The sequence below is a fragment of the Nannobrachium achirus genome (genome assembly GCF_963921795.1).
Source record: "Nannobrachium achirus genome assembly, chromosome: 6".
NCBI lineage: Eukaryota > Metazoa > Chordata > Actinopteri > Myctophiformes > Myctophidae > Nannobrachium > Nannobrachium achirus.
In genome coordinates this window covers 38504007-38521823 of record NC_137815.1, presented here as the reverse complement: position 1 = coordinate 38521823, position 17817 = coordinate 38504007, and the positions used below count along the sequence as shown (strand labels likewise).

General features: G+C 41.5%; 1 protein-coding gene across 1 annotated transcript in view; it reads left to right on the top strand.

Moving 5' to 3' along the window:
• Window positions 1–17817, top strand: part of cacna2d2a (calcium channel, voltage-dependent, alpha 2/delta subunit 2a) — a gene marked incomplete at both ends in the record, with an annotated part of 322235 nt that overhangs the window by 11555 nt on the left and 292863 nt on the right. The window lies entirely within an intron of this gene.

The window sequence follows — 17817 nt, the reverse complement described above, 5'->3', positions numbered from 1 at the left end:
CCTGGCTTTGTTCACATTGCATCTAATGAATAAATACAAAAACACTCCTATGGCTGATCCCAGAATTCAACACATTTTAAGGCTACAGTTCAGCGTAATGTAAGGGAGAAAAGGTCAGAGTTGGACCTTATGTCTTTTCCTGCTGCTTCGACAACATTAGCATTCATGACTTTTGATCAAACGCCTAATGGAATGAATAACACAACAAAGCAAATGTGCCTTCAAGAGGAAACCGCAGCCAAAAGCCGAAGCATTTTGGCAGCGGTTCGGGCGCCAGAATCACCGGTTTGATGATTCTGGCGCTTGGTTCTACAAATCATTACCGTTGGGGGGAAACCTCGTACTGTATGTCCTAACTATTACTTTTCATGTAACATCTTCCATTTGATACACTGTAGTTATTATTTAGTCACAAGCTCTAGTTGATAGTTTTTGTTTAATTATTCATAAAACCCACAGACAGACACTTTCTCTCGCATCTTATTCTTTTTCAAATATATATAATATGAATAGATGATCTACAAGGTCCCAGCGGGACACCTTAAAAGCTTGTTGATCAGCTAATCTTTGCTATACCTTTTAGCGTCCCTCTTCATTCACGACAAGGAAGGGAAATAATTTACAAAAGAGACGTAAAAGTTTAAAGGTGGAGATACGAGGTTTCCGCACGACAACAAACGAAATGTAAATACATATATCTTCAGACAGCAGGTTTACATGAGGGGAGGAGAGAATCCTCCCAGTAGGAGGCCATGAGAACTGGATCCAGATGTTTGGTCCCAAAAAAAAACCTATTGTAATGGTTTCCAATTTGATTGCAATGAAACTGACATATATATATATATATATATATATATATATATATATATATATATATATATATTAAGGCTGGGACTTTAACTGATTAATTACAGAAATTTAACACGATTAAAAAAATTAACGCATTTTAATCACACTTAGTTTTTGCACCACAGAACCTTCAGTTTCGGTCATACCGATCATAGCGATGCACCAACCAAGAAGAGACAACAAACGCAAAGGGAGAAGTAGCCGATCAGAGCACTTTGCGTGGCCCAGTGGATGCGAAATTTAGATTTAAAAAACTCAATCGTTGATTCACTCGTACAACAAAATGTGTTTTACTTGAAAAAAATGCTTCTCAGGTCAAATATCGATGTGCGATTAAAATGCGATCGATTAATTGCGATTAATTAATCACAGAGCCTGTAATTAATTAGATTAAAATGTTTAATCACATCCCAGCCCTAATATATATATATATATATATATATATATATATATATATATATATATATATATATACACACACACACCCACAGGGATTAGATGATGCACTTCAACCACTTGAACCACTTGAATAGCTGTATACAGCAGATTTGGTTAAGATTAAATATCATTTGAGTATATGCTAGGCTTGATTGACTGTTTATTTGTTTTGATACAAGGTGAATAACAATGGGGCAGAAGCCTTAATATGTATCTGATGATTGTTATTTAAAGGAGTAGTTCACCACTTTTCAACCTGTCTTCATATAATAGGTCCTCACTAATGTTCATGATAAAATATCACAATTTTTTTCTACTCAGTCCAAGTCTCCTAGGAGAGCTGTGAGAAGTTCAGAATCCATCGTCTTGTGACATCATCATTTTCCCAAAAAAAAATGTAATCAATATTTTTGAAAAGAATATTTAGATTTTTATTATCGCGAACAATGGCTTCCACTTTAAAATTGCAACTTTTCAGGAATAGAAAGCCTGCAGTTTCTATAAGCTGGATTGGCAATCGATGATGTCACAAGACGATGGGTTTCTGACCTGCCCACAGCCCTCCTCTGAGAAAAAAAAAAAAAAGCTATTTTTGAGTATGGACCAATTATATGAACATAGGTTGAAAAGTGGTGGAGTGCCCCTTTAAGTAAATAATGATGGGGGTAGGACTTGATATGTTTTTCAAACTTTTCCTACTCCTTTTTCGAACATGAACTATAATTTAAGGATGTTTTCAATATAATTTTGTTGCAGTTTTTATTTTATTATATCTTCCTTTTATTTCCTTTGTCTTTTTATACTAATTTTAAATGTTCGAAATAAATAATTAAATGAATGAAATGAACCCTACCATCCCTAGTCTGGGGGCCGTACATTCAGCAAAAATAGCCAATCTGCAAGCTCACAGTTGCGAGCCTGTACCGTAGATTGGAAATTTTTTAGCAAAGATGATTTAGTGTTGAGTGAAAAGTGAAAACACTAGAGGACCTACAGTGGTATGACTCTGGGGTTTATCGGGTTAGATAATAATGCTAAATATTCGTCTTTAGTGTACAAAGTGAAAGGAAGTTTGGTGCAATTTAAGTCCACAATGACTGGCGAAGCAGTGAGTTGCAACAGATATCTCATAACTTCATTTGACTAACTTCAAGTGAGGTCCGTGGACCCTCTGGGTTACTTTAGGGAGTTCTAAATGGACTCTTACTGGTCTGTAACTCTCAAAGGTTATGGTGGTCCTTGAAATGTAAAAGTCTGAGAACCAAACGTCCAGCTCACGACGCGTTGTGAGCTTGTAGATCTGCTATTTTCAGAGCGCAACCAAACATAAAATTACTTGTCTAATAGTTGTACTGGATCTCTTCTCCACTAGTCCCTCCATAACATTCTAGTCTTTTTATTTGTTGACAAAATTGTCAATATACTTAGTCTTAGTTTTAGTCAGCATAGCTTAGTTTTTATCCAGTTTTTATTTAGTTTTCGTCAGTGTAAAAAGGTAGTCGACGATTTTTTTTGCCATAGTTGAAGTTGACAAAGTCAACACTAGCATTGTAGTCTATCCAGACTGCTGCAATGTTTCTCTGCAACATACAGTACTGCGACGGCTTTGTTGCGGCACTGGTGTCGACTGGGGCTTATTAGAGCCAAAATGTTGAGTTCACCGACCGACTGCCCGAGTCCTGAAATGGCCCTGTGCTTTGCTTTCCATCTCCTCTTCCTGAGAGTGAAGTCAGCTCACCAAAAAAATCAATAGCGTAGGCTGTGAGGAGACGGCACTCGGCATGGGCATGTAGCCATTATGGGCTGTTAAGTCTTCCTCTGGACACATAATAAAACGTCTCATAGTATCATTTTGTTGTGCCTGCTGATTCCATTGCAGCGGATCACCCAGATGAGAGCTCTAAAGGGGCTTTTTAGAATGCGTTGGGGGCGGAGGGGGGTACTGCCCCACTCTGCTCAGCACAGATCACACACTCATTTGGCTGCGAACGGGAAATTGTCGGAGTAGTCTGAATTTCGCTGACATTCACCGTGGTATGTTTTTGGGGCCTGATTTGTTCAACTAATTGCCGCTTGATGGATTCGGGGGTGGAGGGTGGGACACAAAGCGTGTGGAGCCTGCTGCCTGACTACAGTAGCAGTGGCTTGGGAAGATTGTCTTCTTGGAGACAATACAGCATTATACTCTGTGTCAAAACAGGATTAGAGGCCTTGTCAAGCTCCTAGACCTGTCAGGAAGAGCGTGCTTTATTTTGCCTACGCTGCAAATCTTCCCTCCTTTTCTGCTATTCTGTACAGTGTTATTTGGAGAGAGAGAGAGAGAGGGTCTGTGTGTGTGTGTGTGTGTGCGTGTGCGTGTGCGTGTGTGTGCGTGTGTGTGTGTGTGTGTGTGTGTGTGTGTGTGTGTGAGAGAGAGAGAGAGCTTTGGCTGTGTACAGCACTGTATATTGTTGCTGTCGGGCAGAAACCTCTTATCTTCCTATTTCGACTTGTGTTTTCTTGTAAATTAATGCCCCATTTCATCATACAATTGTGTCACACAAAAGTAGTGCAAAATGGCAGATCTACAAGTTCACAACGTGCCGCAGTGCAATAATAAAGATGGAACGGTTTTGGACATACAAGGTTTCCACCCAATAGCAACGATATGCTTGCGTACATTATGTTTGATGTTTTAGAGAGCAGCGCATGCCGTGACGCTGCTCCTATTGGTGGGGCGAAGGTAACTCCGCCACTCCGGTAGCTCCGCCCCCTCAGGTGTTCAGAGGTAACAATGTGGTGCACTAGAGCAGTGGTTTTCAACCTGTGGGTTGGGACCACAGATATAAAAAGCTAGATACCTCCTCCGCCGCTGCAGTTCATTGGCGCGACTGGTCAAACACCGCTGGCGGAAGTGCGTAACTGCTGAAGGCACTCTGCCCCCTCCAATGGGAAAGAGGGAGTCCTGCCAGTCCTGCATCTGATTGGCCTACCGAGCTTCCCATTCTGTGACGCACAAGGAAGCGTTCTTCAGAATTCCCAAGAGCCCCGCCTCAGAATTCTGGAGGCTTGCGTAGAGTTATTGGGAGGCTTGCCAGCTCTCTTTGACCAACCCGACCCACCGGAGGGAGGTATATAGCTTTTTATATCTGTGGTTGGAACCCCCAGGGGGGTCCCCAAATAATTTTGGGGGGTCCCCAGAAGATTAACTTAATGTGGAACATTGTCAACATAAAGTTTAAGTGTATAGAGGGTATCTGCACATTTCTAAAGTGACAATTTAAGGACTTTTAATACATCTAAAATGACAAATTGTCAAATATTAGAGGCAGAAATTGTGAAAATAGCAATCTACATGCTCACAATGCATTGTGAGCATGTAGATCTGCTATTTTCACAATAGAATCATGTTTTACAAAATGTAATGCCTCAATTCTTAGTGCTCGTCAGGGTGGGGGGTCCCCAGTTTAAATATGATTATTTTGGGGGTCACGGCCTGAAAAGGTTGAGAACCACTGCACTAGTGGTTTCCAACCCTTTTAATGTCAAGGTCCATTATTTATTCTCCATTTGAGCCACGGACCACCATTTAGATGACATTTAGCCTCTGCCTCTCAGACCCAAAACGTATATTGTGTTATATTGTTAGATCAAATATAGCTTTTGTCCACAATTCCATGCTGTGTTGATGTGCTACCATAGGAAATGGGCCAACGTTGATCAAAATTCTCCTACATTCTCAAATTGTGAAGACTTCTTGTAAATTAAGTAATGCGGATGCTCTCAAGAGTTAAAGACCTTTAAGGGTTAATTTGGTTACCAACTCTCCATCATTTAGCTGGGGACCACCTGGAAGTTGGAACCCCCCTAAAGGACCACTGGTGGTCCCCGGACCACTGGTTTAGAACTACTGCACTATAGAGGAGGCTTATTTATCCCGATGCTTTTATTCATTCCAATGTAGAGGGAGTGTTGTTTATTTCTGTTGGTGTGTTTTTACTGTATGACACAGTTGTGCGTGCGACGCGTGCGCTTGTGTGTGTGTGTGTGTGTGTGTGTGTGTGTGTGTGTGTGTGTGTGTGTGTGTGTGTGTGTGTGTGTGTGTGTGTGTGTGTGTGTGTGTGTGTGTGTGTGTGTGTGTGTGTGTGTGTGTGTCTCTGTCTTCCTACTCTGCCTGCACTCGTCTTGTTGTCGTTTGGTCACACTTCTGAAAGGCTCTTAATTGGCTTGCCGTAGTTGGTAGGCGTCTGCTTCCTAAACCTAGAACTAACGTAGCGTTCCTGGAAAAGTGTAGGATTTATACAATATGTCTCTTCATCCCCCCCAGTATCTCCCTTTATGCTCTTTCTTTACCCGTTTCTCTGCATGCGTCTGTTTCTCTCCATCTCTCTCCGTCTCTCTCCGTCTCTCTCCGTCTCTCTCCGTCTCTCTCTATCTCTCCGTCTCCATATTTCTCTCTGTCTCTCTTTCTCAGTCTTTGCCTCTGCCTCTGCAGTACGACCAATAAAAGTCGATCTACAAGCTCACAAGGTGTCGCAGATGCGCTGCGTTGTGAGCCTACAGATCGAGTGTTTTCGGGCCGCAGCGGTGTCATGCGACGGAAGTATAAATGGGGCTTAACTCCCCTCCCCCTGCATCCATCCCTCCACCCCCGTTGTTTGGCGTGGAGCTGGACCCACTCTCATCTCTCCCTCTGGCTCTTCTCCCAGGGCTCTGTTTGTTTGATGGGATTTGTGCTTTTTTTTGCCTTGCTTACAAGTACATGCACAACGTATGTGCGCACGCACACACACGAAAAAGGCTCACATCAACCCATATCTACCATGCGCACACATATGCAGTGCATGTTCACAATAAGTTGCGTTTAGAAATTGACATTCTATACCATGGGTGGGCAACTTTGATGATGGAGAGGGCCACTATATTTCCACAATCACTCCAGTGAGCCACATTGCATATTGTTGCTGTAAAGTTAAAACCTCTCATCTCCAGTAAGAGTTGCAAGAATAACCGATCTACAAGCTAAAAATGCATCGTGCTGCGACACGTTTTGAGCTTGTAGATCTGCTATTTTTGCTACTTTTGAATTGGAATCCTGAATTCTCTTTTGTTATTTTTGAATTGGAATCCTGAAATGTAACATTTTGATTTAATTTCAAATGCATTTAGTTACAGTACTCATACTTACTTACTTATGTTAACTTTATGAACTTAAATACAAATATATTGGACAAAATAAATATTAATACTACTATACTATTGCAACGTTTCTGTCATGAGACCTTTCTCAAGCTGAACCAAAACATATATTTTGTTATCAGCCTGAGAAAGGTCTCACGACCGAAACGTTGCAATAATATGTACCTCTGGAACGTGCAAGTGGCAGTGTACGGGTGTATTCCTTCATTCATTCTACTGCTTTGTGACTTACGCACCTGCTTGAGAGGAACTACTACTGTGCGACAGTCTTCTCTTAACAAATACTACTACTGTATACTAGGCATTCAGCTACTAATATAGACTGAAGTAATTAAAGCGGGTCATGTTTAGAATTGTAACGGCTGAAATAATATATCAGTATTCTGATATTAACCCTGGCTGCCTAATAACCTACCTTTTCTGGATCAGGGCTCATTAAAAAAATGGAAAGGGTTCAGAGCCCACCCATCTGACCACTTAACAGGGCAGTCGATGGGTCGGCATGTGCATCATTGTTTATTGTAATGAAGAGTCAATCCGATGTGTTCCAACTTTGGATTAATGGAACTAACATGGTATAGTTACTTTAAGCTCCTGTTTAAACACATTATTTTATAGTTACGAATCACAGACTACTGTACACTTATTGCTTATTTTAGGGAGTTGGGCTTCATTGAGACATTGAAGAAAGACTAGTCTTGCGTTGCCAGATGATATGTGCTTGCGGAAATTTAAATGCAATGTATGGGCAAGAACAGCACTAACAAGCCTACGCCCACTGAATTGAAAAGCAATCCTGATAATGTTATAATGTGAAGAACCATCTTAAAGTCTTTGCATTGGCTCTTCAATGCTGTTACTTTTTAGTGTGTTTGCCCATAGGGAAACGCTGCTAATTAAAAAAAGTTACTGTGTGTGTGTGTGTGTGTGTGTGTGTGTGTGTGTGTGTGTGTGTGTGTGTGTGTGTGTGTGTGTGTGTGTGTGTGTGTGTGTGTGTGTGTGTGTGTGTGTGTGTGTGTGTGTGTGTGTGTGTGTGTGTGTGTGTGTGTGTGTGTGTGTGTGTGTGTGTGTGTGTGTGCGTGCGTGCGTGCGTGCGTGCGTGCGTGCGTGCGTGCGTGCGTGCGTGCGTGCGTGCGTGCGTGCGTGCGTGCGTGCGTGCGTGCGTGCGTGCGTGCGTGCGTGCGTGCGTGCGTGCGTGCGTGCGTGCGTGCGTGCGTGCGTGCGTGCGTGCGTGCGTGCGCGCGCTTACATTTTCTCCGTCTAGCTTGTCATTAAAGAAAGGTGTATCCTAAGGGTGCAATTGCCCTCAAATAGTGAATGACTGTGGGCTACATTTACATGTATTTATATCTGAACTCGTGATTACATAATCCTGTTGATATGTGTACATTGGATACACAAGTACTGTAGACCTTGCTGGAATGTACTTGTACTTGGTCTGTCAATAAATCACTACATCTACCCTACTACTACTACTACTACTGCAACTATACTACTACTACTACTACTACTACTACTACTACTACTACTACTACTACTACTACTACTACTATTACTTACGAATAATATTAACAATAGCAATGCTTGAATTCTGAGTTCTAGTTGGCTTTACTCTATCTACTACTACTATCACAAGACATGAGTACACTGGTGTAATTTGTCTTTGTGCACAAACCTGTAATTACTAAGAGCGAGGCGGTAGCAATGTGTCATTACATAATAAATAAATTGCAGCTAATTATGTTTTGTAGAAATGTGGTCTTGACATTGTAACAGTTGAAATAATTAATAATTAGGAAAATTTGGGAAAGCGGTAAACACACACAAGAAAAATTGTCAGGCAGAGCATCGTCCCTGTCGGGTGGAAACCTCCTATGTCCAAAATGTTTCAGAAATAGTGAAAACAGCAGATCTACAAGCTCACAATGCGTCGCGACTCGCAGCACATTGTGCCGTTTTCACTACTTTTGCTCGACGCTCTTGTATGACGAGGTCATTGCATTAAACGACGCAAAAAGATTCTGGAGATACAAGGTTTCTGCCTGACACTGCCAGGCAAGTGATATTTAGCTTACGCTGTAATATTTGCTATAAACTGGAGCATGAGATGAAGCTAATGGGGATAATTAACAGCGGTTCAGCCAGTCAGATACAACAACATCATTTAAGATCAAACTACCATCGCCGATCGATTTCATTTACATGTAGGATATTGTTGTTGGTCTATTGTGTGTGTGTGTGTGTGTGTGTGTGTGTGTGTGTGTGTGTGTGTGTGTGTGTGTGTGTGGTTGTGTGTCCATTGACTGCCGCTATTCATTCAGTAGCCTCTGCCACGTTTTTGGGTGATTTAACCTTATTTTTGACAGCAACAGGAATGCACCATGTGACTAAATCTAATCAAAAGCTGTCGGGAGGGGCAGACGATCGTCCTTTCTTTCACGCGGAAAAGAACAATTTTAATCGTGATCATCTGTGCGTGTGTGTGTGTGTGCGTGCGTGAGTGTGCGTGTAATTCAGCTGCTGCAGCTTTGCATAGAGATTGTGTAGTATGTGTCAGCATTGCCTTGCGTATAGCGAGATTAGACGCCATTGTAAATGCTGTCGATGTACATGCCGTGGGCCTTGTCTGTTAGTAGGGCTTGAGATCACATGTCTCAGATACACAGTACAGACAAGCTTTATTTTTGTGTTGCACGTTATAGCGTGTGTCTGATCGTCTGACCTACCGGTATATCATTTAAGGCTTTTTCATACTTTTCTTTCTGGTGTAAATGGACATCCACTCAAGACCCAGAAATTGTTATTGTGATCCATGAACTACACTCAGAACTCATCTGTTGTGCTCCTTTACGTTGATGTGCCACTACAGTACAAAGTGAGCTGTATTTTCTTATGGGTGACTTACTCACCAAATATTACATTTACCCACATTTGGTTTCTTGTAGCAGTGTCTTGACTGCAAATGCAGTACTGGTGGGTTTTGATTTGGGACCCTGAGTCAGTCACTAACATTCCTCCATTCTAAATAGTAGCCTTACATTTTGATTCTTATCGGTTGATGCTTGATTAACCATCAACGAGCTTTGGTTAACCCTCATGAAAAACATTCTAGATGGTCATCCCGTACAACCAACCATCTGTAATAAAATGTGTACATTTATTTTTACATTGGAATATGGCATGTGTTCTGCATGGGCCACAAGAAAGCTCTGCTTGTGCCGGATCTGGCATCGCTGGCCACCAGTTGAATACCACCGGTATACAGTCGTGTGTGTGTGTGTGTGTGTGTGTGTGTGTGTGTGTGTGTGTGTGTGTGTGTGTGTGTGCGTGTGCGTGTGTGTGTGTGTGTGTGCGATGTCCGCGGACCACCAGCTTCATTTCACACACAGACAGACATCAAAGGCGGTGTGAATTAACCCTGCGTGTCGGGGCAGCGCTGCATGCCGTCCCCGCAATTTCACATCTCTGCCGCTCGGCGGCAACCAAAACTCACATGCGTGATGCGGCCCATTCATATTGAAATGAACTGGTGCGGGGAGGGAGGGAGGGAAGGGGGGGATACGAATCACTATCCCTTCACCGAGGAAAAGATAAAACTTCAAAGGAGACACAGACATATTGGGGTTCTGTTTGCAGCCTGCGAGCAGGGCTCTGTTTGCATGGCAGGTTGAAGAGCACAGGTGTCCTGTGTCGGTTGTGAAAGTGCGGCTAAAGCAAAGGTATCGTGTTTTTTTTCTTTCTTATTAAAGCAGGTCAAGTGTGTTTCCATTACCTGTCCTCCTCTCTTCCTTTCTCCATGATTAGACACTGGACACATGATGTCATGAGGCCGCAGTGGGCCAAAATAGCAGCACTTAATTATTATGTGCCTTGTGACTCAACTGATGGCAATTATGACGTGGCCACCAGCCGTTATGACTTGAAGGTGCAACAGTTAATCAAACTAGTTGATATAATTGATTATAAAACATTATGAAAATCAGGTTTTTAAATTGATTAATAATCTATCACTATTTTAGGCATGTCAATATAGTCGAAAATCTTAAACAAGCTAGGGTCTAAACGTGATGTGTTGTGAGCCGTCTGATGAAAGTTTTATATGAAACAACGCTTAAATTGTTAATCCATATGTTGATATTACAAAAGAATATATCATTTAGTTTATTCAAATACTTTGAAAAAATCGATAGAATAACCGCTATAAACAATTGGTATGTGCTGCCCTAGTATGACTCAATTTGTAGCCGAACATAGCTGATCTACGAGCTCACAACCCCTCACTGGTAGATCAGCCGTTCTCGGCGGGCCACGCCGTCACACAAGGAATCCTAGACGAAGCACTAGACCAGGGGTGGGCAACTTTGATGATGGAGAGGGCCACTACATTTTACCACTCACTCCAGAGGGCCACAATGCATATACATAGCAAAAATAGACGCTCTACAAGCTCTGCGACGCGTTTTGAGCTTGTAGATCGGCTATTTTTGCTATTTTTTAATTGGAATCATGAAAAGTAACTGTTTTAAATTATTTTATTTTTAAATTTCAAATGCATTCATATGTTAATTATATGAACTTAAATACAAATGCATTGGACATCAAAAATACAATAACATTTTAATACTAGTCAGTAAGCTACTAATATAGACAAGTAATTAAAGCGGGTAATTTTTCCATGTTTGAAATTGAAATCAATATTATATCAGTATAGGAGGTGGGGGCCGCATGTGGCCCCCGGGCCGCCAGTTGCCCATGTATGCACTAGACAATGCATTGGATGACATCATCATGGACATGCACAGGCGTGGACACACGGACGTGCACACTGCGCGCACACAACACAAACAGGTGTGCATATCACAACATGCCTCAGTATACGATTGAAATGCACATTACACCTACCATATGTCTGTAATTATATGCAGGCTCGGGGCCCATTATGTGCTCTGCGCACATACGGTGTGTGTGTGTGTGTGTGTGTGTGTGTGTGTGTGTGTGTGTGTGTGTGTGTGTGTGTGTGTGTGTGTGTGTGTGTGTGTGTGTGTGTGTGTGTGTGTGTGTGTGTGTGTGTGTGTGTGTGTGTGTGTGTGTGTGTTGAGGCTGTTTAGATTGGATGGCGTTTACCTCTGCCTTTCGCCCGCCTATCTCCAGTTTCACATTTTCACCTCATCTTGGCAGCCACGGTAATTTAATTTTATATCGTATTTATTGATCTGGCCAACTTCAATTTCCTGCTGTGGCGTGATTCTGTTTCACGGAGGGAGCGGCGATAATGTAGATGAATATAGTGATGATGATGAGGAGGAGGAAGGAGATGGGGTTGATGAAGAACGTGACGATGTTTGATGATGATGGTGGTGATGATGATCACTTCTGCAGGTGATTATGATTGTGGTAATTTGTGTGCTGATTAGAGCCGTCTTTGAAGATGGCTGGGGTTGTTTTGTGTCGGTGAAGGCATCATCCGTGCGTGCCGCACACATACGCACGCACCCAAGCGTGTCACACGCGCGTGCGCATCACCCCCGGCCCTCAAGTAGTCTGCCATGACAGCTATTCAGTAAACACATTCATATTTCATTAATGTGGCCTCTCCCCTCTCCACCCCCTGACTGCCTCTTATTGTCTCCTCTAGAGGTTGTTCACTAATCCCTGGAGACCTTACTTCATCCATGTGTGTCACCTACACCCACGCATGTACAGTACACTACTCTGCACCGTGTGTGTACGCATGTGGTGGAAAAAGTACTCACATGTTGTATTTAATTTAAAGTGTCAATACTGCAATGTAGAAATACTCTGTTAGGGTGCCCTCACACCAAAATACCTATGAGAGTGGAATCCGCGTTCCGCCAATGCATTTCAATGATAAGGGAGCGTTTTTTGCAGAAATCCTCTGCTGGCATGAAACTGCTTCACTCTCATTGAAATGCATTGGCGGAACGCAGATTCCACTCTCATAGGTATTTTGGTGTGAGGGCACCCTTACAAGTAAAAGTCTGGAATTCAAAATGTACTTGAGTAAAAGTACAAAGGTATTAGTATCAAAACACATTTAAAGTACAAAAGTAAAAGTAGTCATTTTGCAGAATATCCCATTTCACACGTTTTCAAATGTATAAAATTATTTTGAAAATAGCAGATCTACAAGGTCACAATGCGTCACATCACGACTCATTGTGACCTTGTAGATCGGCTATCTATGTCACTCTAGATTTTAACCACTTTAACCATTATTTTATGCTTTAACTATTAAAGAATTGCAGATATACAATCTATGAATATTTTGACCCGAGTATTGAATATTAAATAAATCTACTTAGTTATTTTACACCACTGCTTACCGTACCGTACCGTACCATACCGTACCATTACTTTCTTATCAGCTCACACTGAAATGTGTCTTGCCACCCGGCAGCCATGTATGCAACACGTACTACAATACACACATTTGACACAACACAGAAACAAAACAAGAATAAATTACATACATAAAAACATGAAGACGAGAGCAATGTCCACCACTCGGCCTCGGCCTCCCCCTGGCCAGACTCTAGATTAAGCCTCAAAGTCGACTGATGGACAAAGGACTTCTTCAGGACTTCAACTTATGTACACTACACCAATTCAATTCAATTTCAATATGATTTTTATTATAGTGCCAAATCACGACAAGTTGTCTCAAGGCATTTTACACACAGAGCAGAGACCCGACATTGTTCCACCCTGAGCTAGCAATTTTTGCGACAGTGGCAAGTTCTGGCAACGACCCAGGCTCTAGGGTGGGTGGCCATCTGCCTTGACCGTGTGGGTGGGGGGTTGGAGGGGGACAGTGAGAGTGTAAAATATTGTATAATGGTATAATATAAATTATATTATACTACGGTATATATAACCAGTAAGACGCCTAAGGCCATCTTTTTGGCCATCTGTCCAGTGATGTATATCGGACCAGTTACCCATATATGGCAACCCCTGGTACCCATAGATATTCACAGGTATGGGCTTAATATTGATGACATCAGGGATCTCCATGTATGGGCAAAAAAGGGATTTGATTCCCCTGGCATCACAGGGATCTCCATATATGGGCATAAAAGGGATAAAAACCCAAACCCATAGACCCTAAAAAAAGCATACACGGACATGATGTGCCGTTTCTCATAGTAAACTTCGAATACTGTCGCAAATAATAATAAATACTATATTAGATTATATAGCCTACTACAGTAGTAGACTAATAATGTTAGATAGTGGTTCTGAGCCACGAGGATATTGCAAGATCCTATTCTTGGCTATTACAGGGACAGAGATACAGTATGTACAGTAGTTGCAAAGGGAAAAAAACACTAGCTTGCTTTTACTGTAAGCTCTGGGAATAGTGCCTGACAAAAGAGCGGTAGGATATGCACAGCCTCCACAGTTCTTGAAAAACTTGATCAAAAACACTCAAGTAACAAGACAGGAATGTCCGCAACATGGTATAATACTGCTGTCCCATGCTGGTAGTGCCTGACAACTCATCTTTAACTTCACAAAGGACTTAGTTTCATACATAAGTGTCTCTTGAAACACTCTGTGGGTCTTAATTAGCTGATTCTCTCCTATTGTAGTTACAGTGTAAGCTTGAAGTACTTTTGGAATTGAAGCACAAGTCTCTTCAAATGGCCACTGATAATGACATGTATTTCATACCACTGTTATAATATCACACAAATAGCAGCAGTTAGGGTCTATGTTCCTCCAAAATAAAATAAACTGATGACAAAAAAATAATAAAAAGTTGCACATGCAATACCTTTACGTAGCACCTGTTCAAAACCCCTGACCTACTGTAGTCCGTTCACACGTTGAACTGTTTCGGTTGAATCAGACTTTTCCCCAACTTCAGTCAACTATAAGGTCTGTTGCATGTCAGATCCCATCATCCCAATGAGTCAGACATTTGCGTTTACACATACAGTACAACCCCACGGTCTAGAATACATCAGTGGTTCTTAAAGTGGGGTCCGGGGACTCCCAGGGGTCCTTGGGACACAGAGAATGTGTGCGTTCTCCTCAGATCCCATACAGATATTAGTGATGTATTGGCAACAGGTTTGAGACCATTCGGTCGGACGCTTTCCGAGTTATGCCGACCACAGTGTGGCAGAGAGATTTGGTCAATTCTAGAATAGAAAAGATTTTTGCTGCTCTTATGTACCCGTACACAAGATGTGCAGTAACAATAGAACAAACGTTGAACATTGAAGAAGGCATGGGCAGAGTGCCTGTGTGGAGATGGGTTGGATTAGGCTGAATTATTGTCAGTGGGTGTGTTGCAGCCGGATTCAATTATTATCATTACCTTTCAGAGCAGAGTGCTGTACTCTCTTCAACAGTACTGGTAATGTTCACAGTGTCATGGAAGACAAGTGTAATTTCTCTCAAGAACAAACTGATGTACTTCTGTGGGAGATGCAGTGTCATAATCAAATAACAAATCTGCGGTAGGCTACCTCAAACCCTGGTTGGAAAATGTACTATGTTTTACATAACCCAAACCGAATCTGGCAGTATGTTTAATAATCTGCCTGGTTGAGTATGTTTACTAATCTATCCAGTTGAAGAATTTGAAATTCCTTTATGAAGGAGAAACCCATAATAATAATAATACTAACTAATACTAATAATATTGATAATATTTTGAGAAAAAGAACTGAGGTGAGCAACATTTTAATGACTTCACTTAGGTCCTACTACAGACAGTACTTTAATAATAATAATAATACATACATACATACAAAACAAAAACACCTTTACTACATGTATATGACGAATAGCAAAAATAGCCCATCTACAAGGTCTTGTGAATTGACAAGAAAAAGTAATTAAAAATAAATTGAATTGACCACAGGGAGATATCAAAAGTAGAGGCATGGTGCCCTCACCCCCCTAGCAAATGAAACCTCAGATTTTATGACTTTCTGTGACAGTTTTGTAGGATATACACAAATGTAACCATTGTCACATGCGGGTTAGAATGCATGAAAAAAAAACATGCTAAAATGTTTTGTGAGGGATATGAGGGATTCATGTCAAAGTGAAAAAGACAAGCAAACGTACAATATAAAGTACATTTGTAGAATTTTTCATATCGTCACTGTCGGGCAGAAACCACATTTCAAATTTGTACGTTCTTTCGTAAAGTAAAGCCCTGCTTCATCATATAAGACTGTCACACAAAACTAGTGAAAATAGCAGCTCTACAAGCACACAACGCCTCGCATCGCGAGACTAATTTTCACAACTTTAACTTGTTTTTTAAAATAATAATAAAAAAAGGAACGGTTTTGGACATGGTTTCCACCCGACAACAACGCGTGTCTTTCTGGCTGCACCTCAGGCAACAAATTTTAATTGAAATAAAAATAATTTGTATATGTGTGTGTATATAATATTGGGGCTGGAACTTCATTTCGATTAATTAATTATTATTACAAACACATTTTAATCACACTTAGTTTTTGCACCACAGAACCTTTCTCACTGGTTGATCATACCGGTACACCAACCGAAAGACAACAAACCCCAGTGCACGCAATGGGAGAAGCTGATAAGATTGGAAAATTGGAAATTTAGATTTAAAAAACTCATTGACTCACTCGTATAACAAAATGTGTTTTAATTGAAAAAAAAAATCTAATTTTTATGTGCATTTAAACATGCAATTAATTTTGATTAATTAATTGAAAAGCCTCTAATTGATTATATATATATATATATATATATATATATATATATATTTTTTTTTTTCTTTTTTTTTTTTTTTGTGTCCCAGCCCTAATATTTTTTAAAGATTCAAAATATTTCCTCTCCTTTACTTATTGTCTCGCCTGGCATGGTGGCTCAAACTGGAGTGTACTGTGTTTGGTGCTGTCTGTATGTACTCTATGTGGGTGGGCAAGTTGACACTCTCTCGAGGTGCCAACTTGCACCTTGTTATTTATATCAAGTCGCACTTCTTGGTGGTTGCGTCACCAAGACCGCTTCTCCCTCATTGGCCATAGGCCCTGCCTTTGTACTGTCGGCCGGAAACAGACAGCACCCAACTCAGTACTTGTGCGCTCTGCTGGCGGACAAGTAGGCCACATATGGCCACAATTGCACAAGGCGCAAATTTGCACCTCATGCAGTCTAGTTATTTGCGCCAGCAGAGCGCACAAGTACTGCGTTCGGCTGCTGTGTACGTATGTCGGTGTCTGTGTTTGTTTAAGCCCGTAGCCCAATCAGGGACCAGCATTTCTTGCAACTTCATCATTAACAGCCAATGAGGGGCGATGTAAGTTGGCACCTCGACAGAGTGCAGTTCTAGTTGCAACACTGCATTGCTCCTTCCTTACACCTAACCTATCCTACAATCTGTCCACTGAGGCTGGCACTAGATGAAATGACAAGGGGTCTCCCACAATGTTAGGGTTCAAAGAATGTGCTCGGGTTGCTGTAAAACAGGATAGGATGTGGCTCAGGAGGTAGAGCAGGTCGACCAATGATCCGTGGGTCGGCGGTCCAAATCCCGGCTCTTCCTGTCATGTCGAAGTGTCCTTGGGCAAGACACTGAACCTCGCATTGCCTCCGATGGTGTTAGCTTGACAGTTGCCACCATTGGTGTGTGAATGAAGTGAGAACGCTGGTGTTGACTGTTCGCCGCTTCACTTCAGTTCCATGACAACCCTTGTTGCAGTCTTGTTCGGGACCACAGTGTTGATTGTTCGATTGACCGTCACAGTGATCCTTAGCACTTCATCGATCGAAGGCCTAAAAAAAAAGTGGTGAGCGGTGCCTTTTAATTTCATTAAGTGTCCCATGAAGCTTGGCCAATGCCAAGATTGACATACATACAGACAAAGCCAGATGTAATAGCTTTTAGCACCGCTCAAAAACTAGTAAATAATGTGGAGCTCAGTATCCACAAAAGCTGTCTCCAATAGGGAACTTCTCAGACTTCAAGTTACCAGCATGTGACATCAGCCATCTATGACGTATGTACTGTATGACTTGTCACTCCAAGTGTGGCCAACGTTTAGCATGATCAGAGGCCCATTGACTATCATTATTGAAGAAATGTGACTACGATTGGTCCAGCAGTTTGCAAGCTCTGGACAGACAGACGCTCATAATGGCTCTCCTCCTGCAGAACCACACTGTAAAAACATTAAAAAAAAAATAGAAACCTAAAGACACGCCAACATTTGCCAAATGAAAAGCCCTGAGCTAACCAGTAGCAATTTCCACAGAAATTATATATTTTTTTATTTAAGTGTATCTGTCTGTACTATTCTGCCAAGATTTTATACGATTATAATATTATTT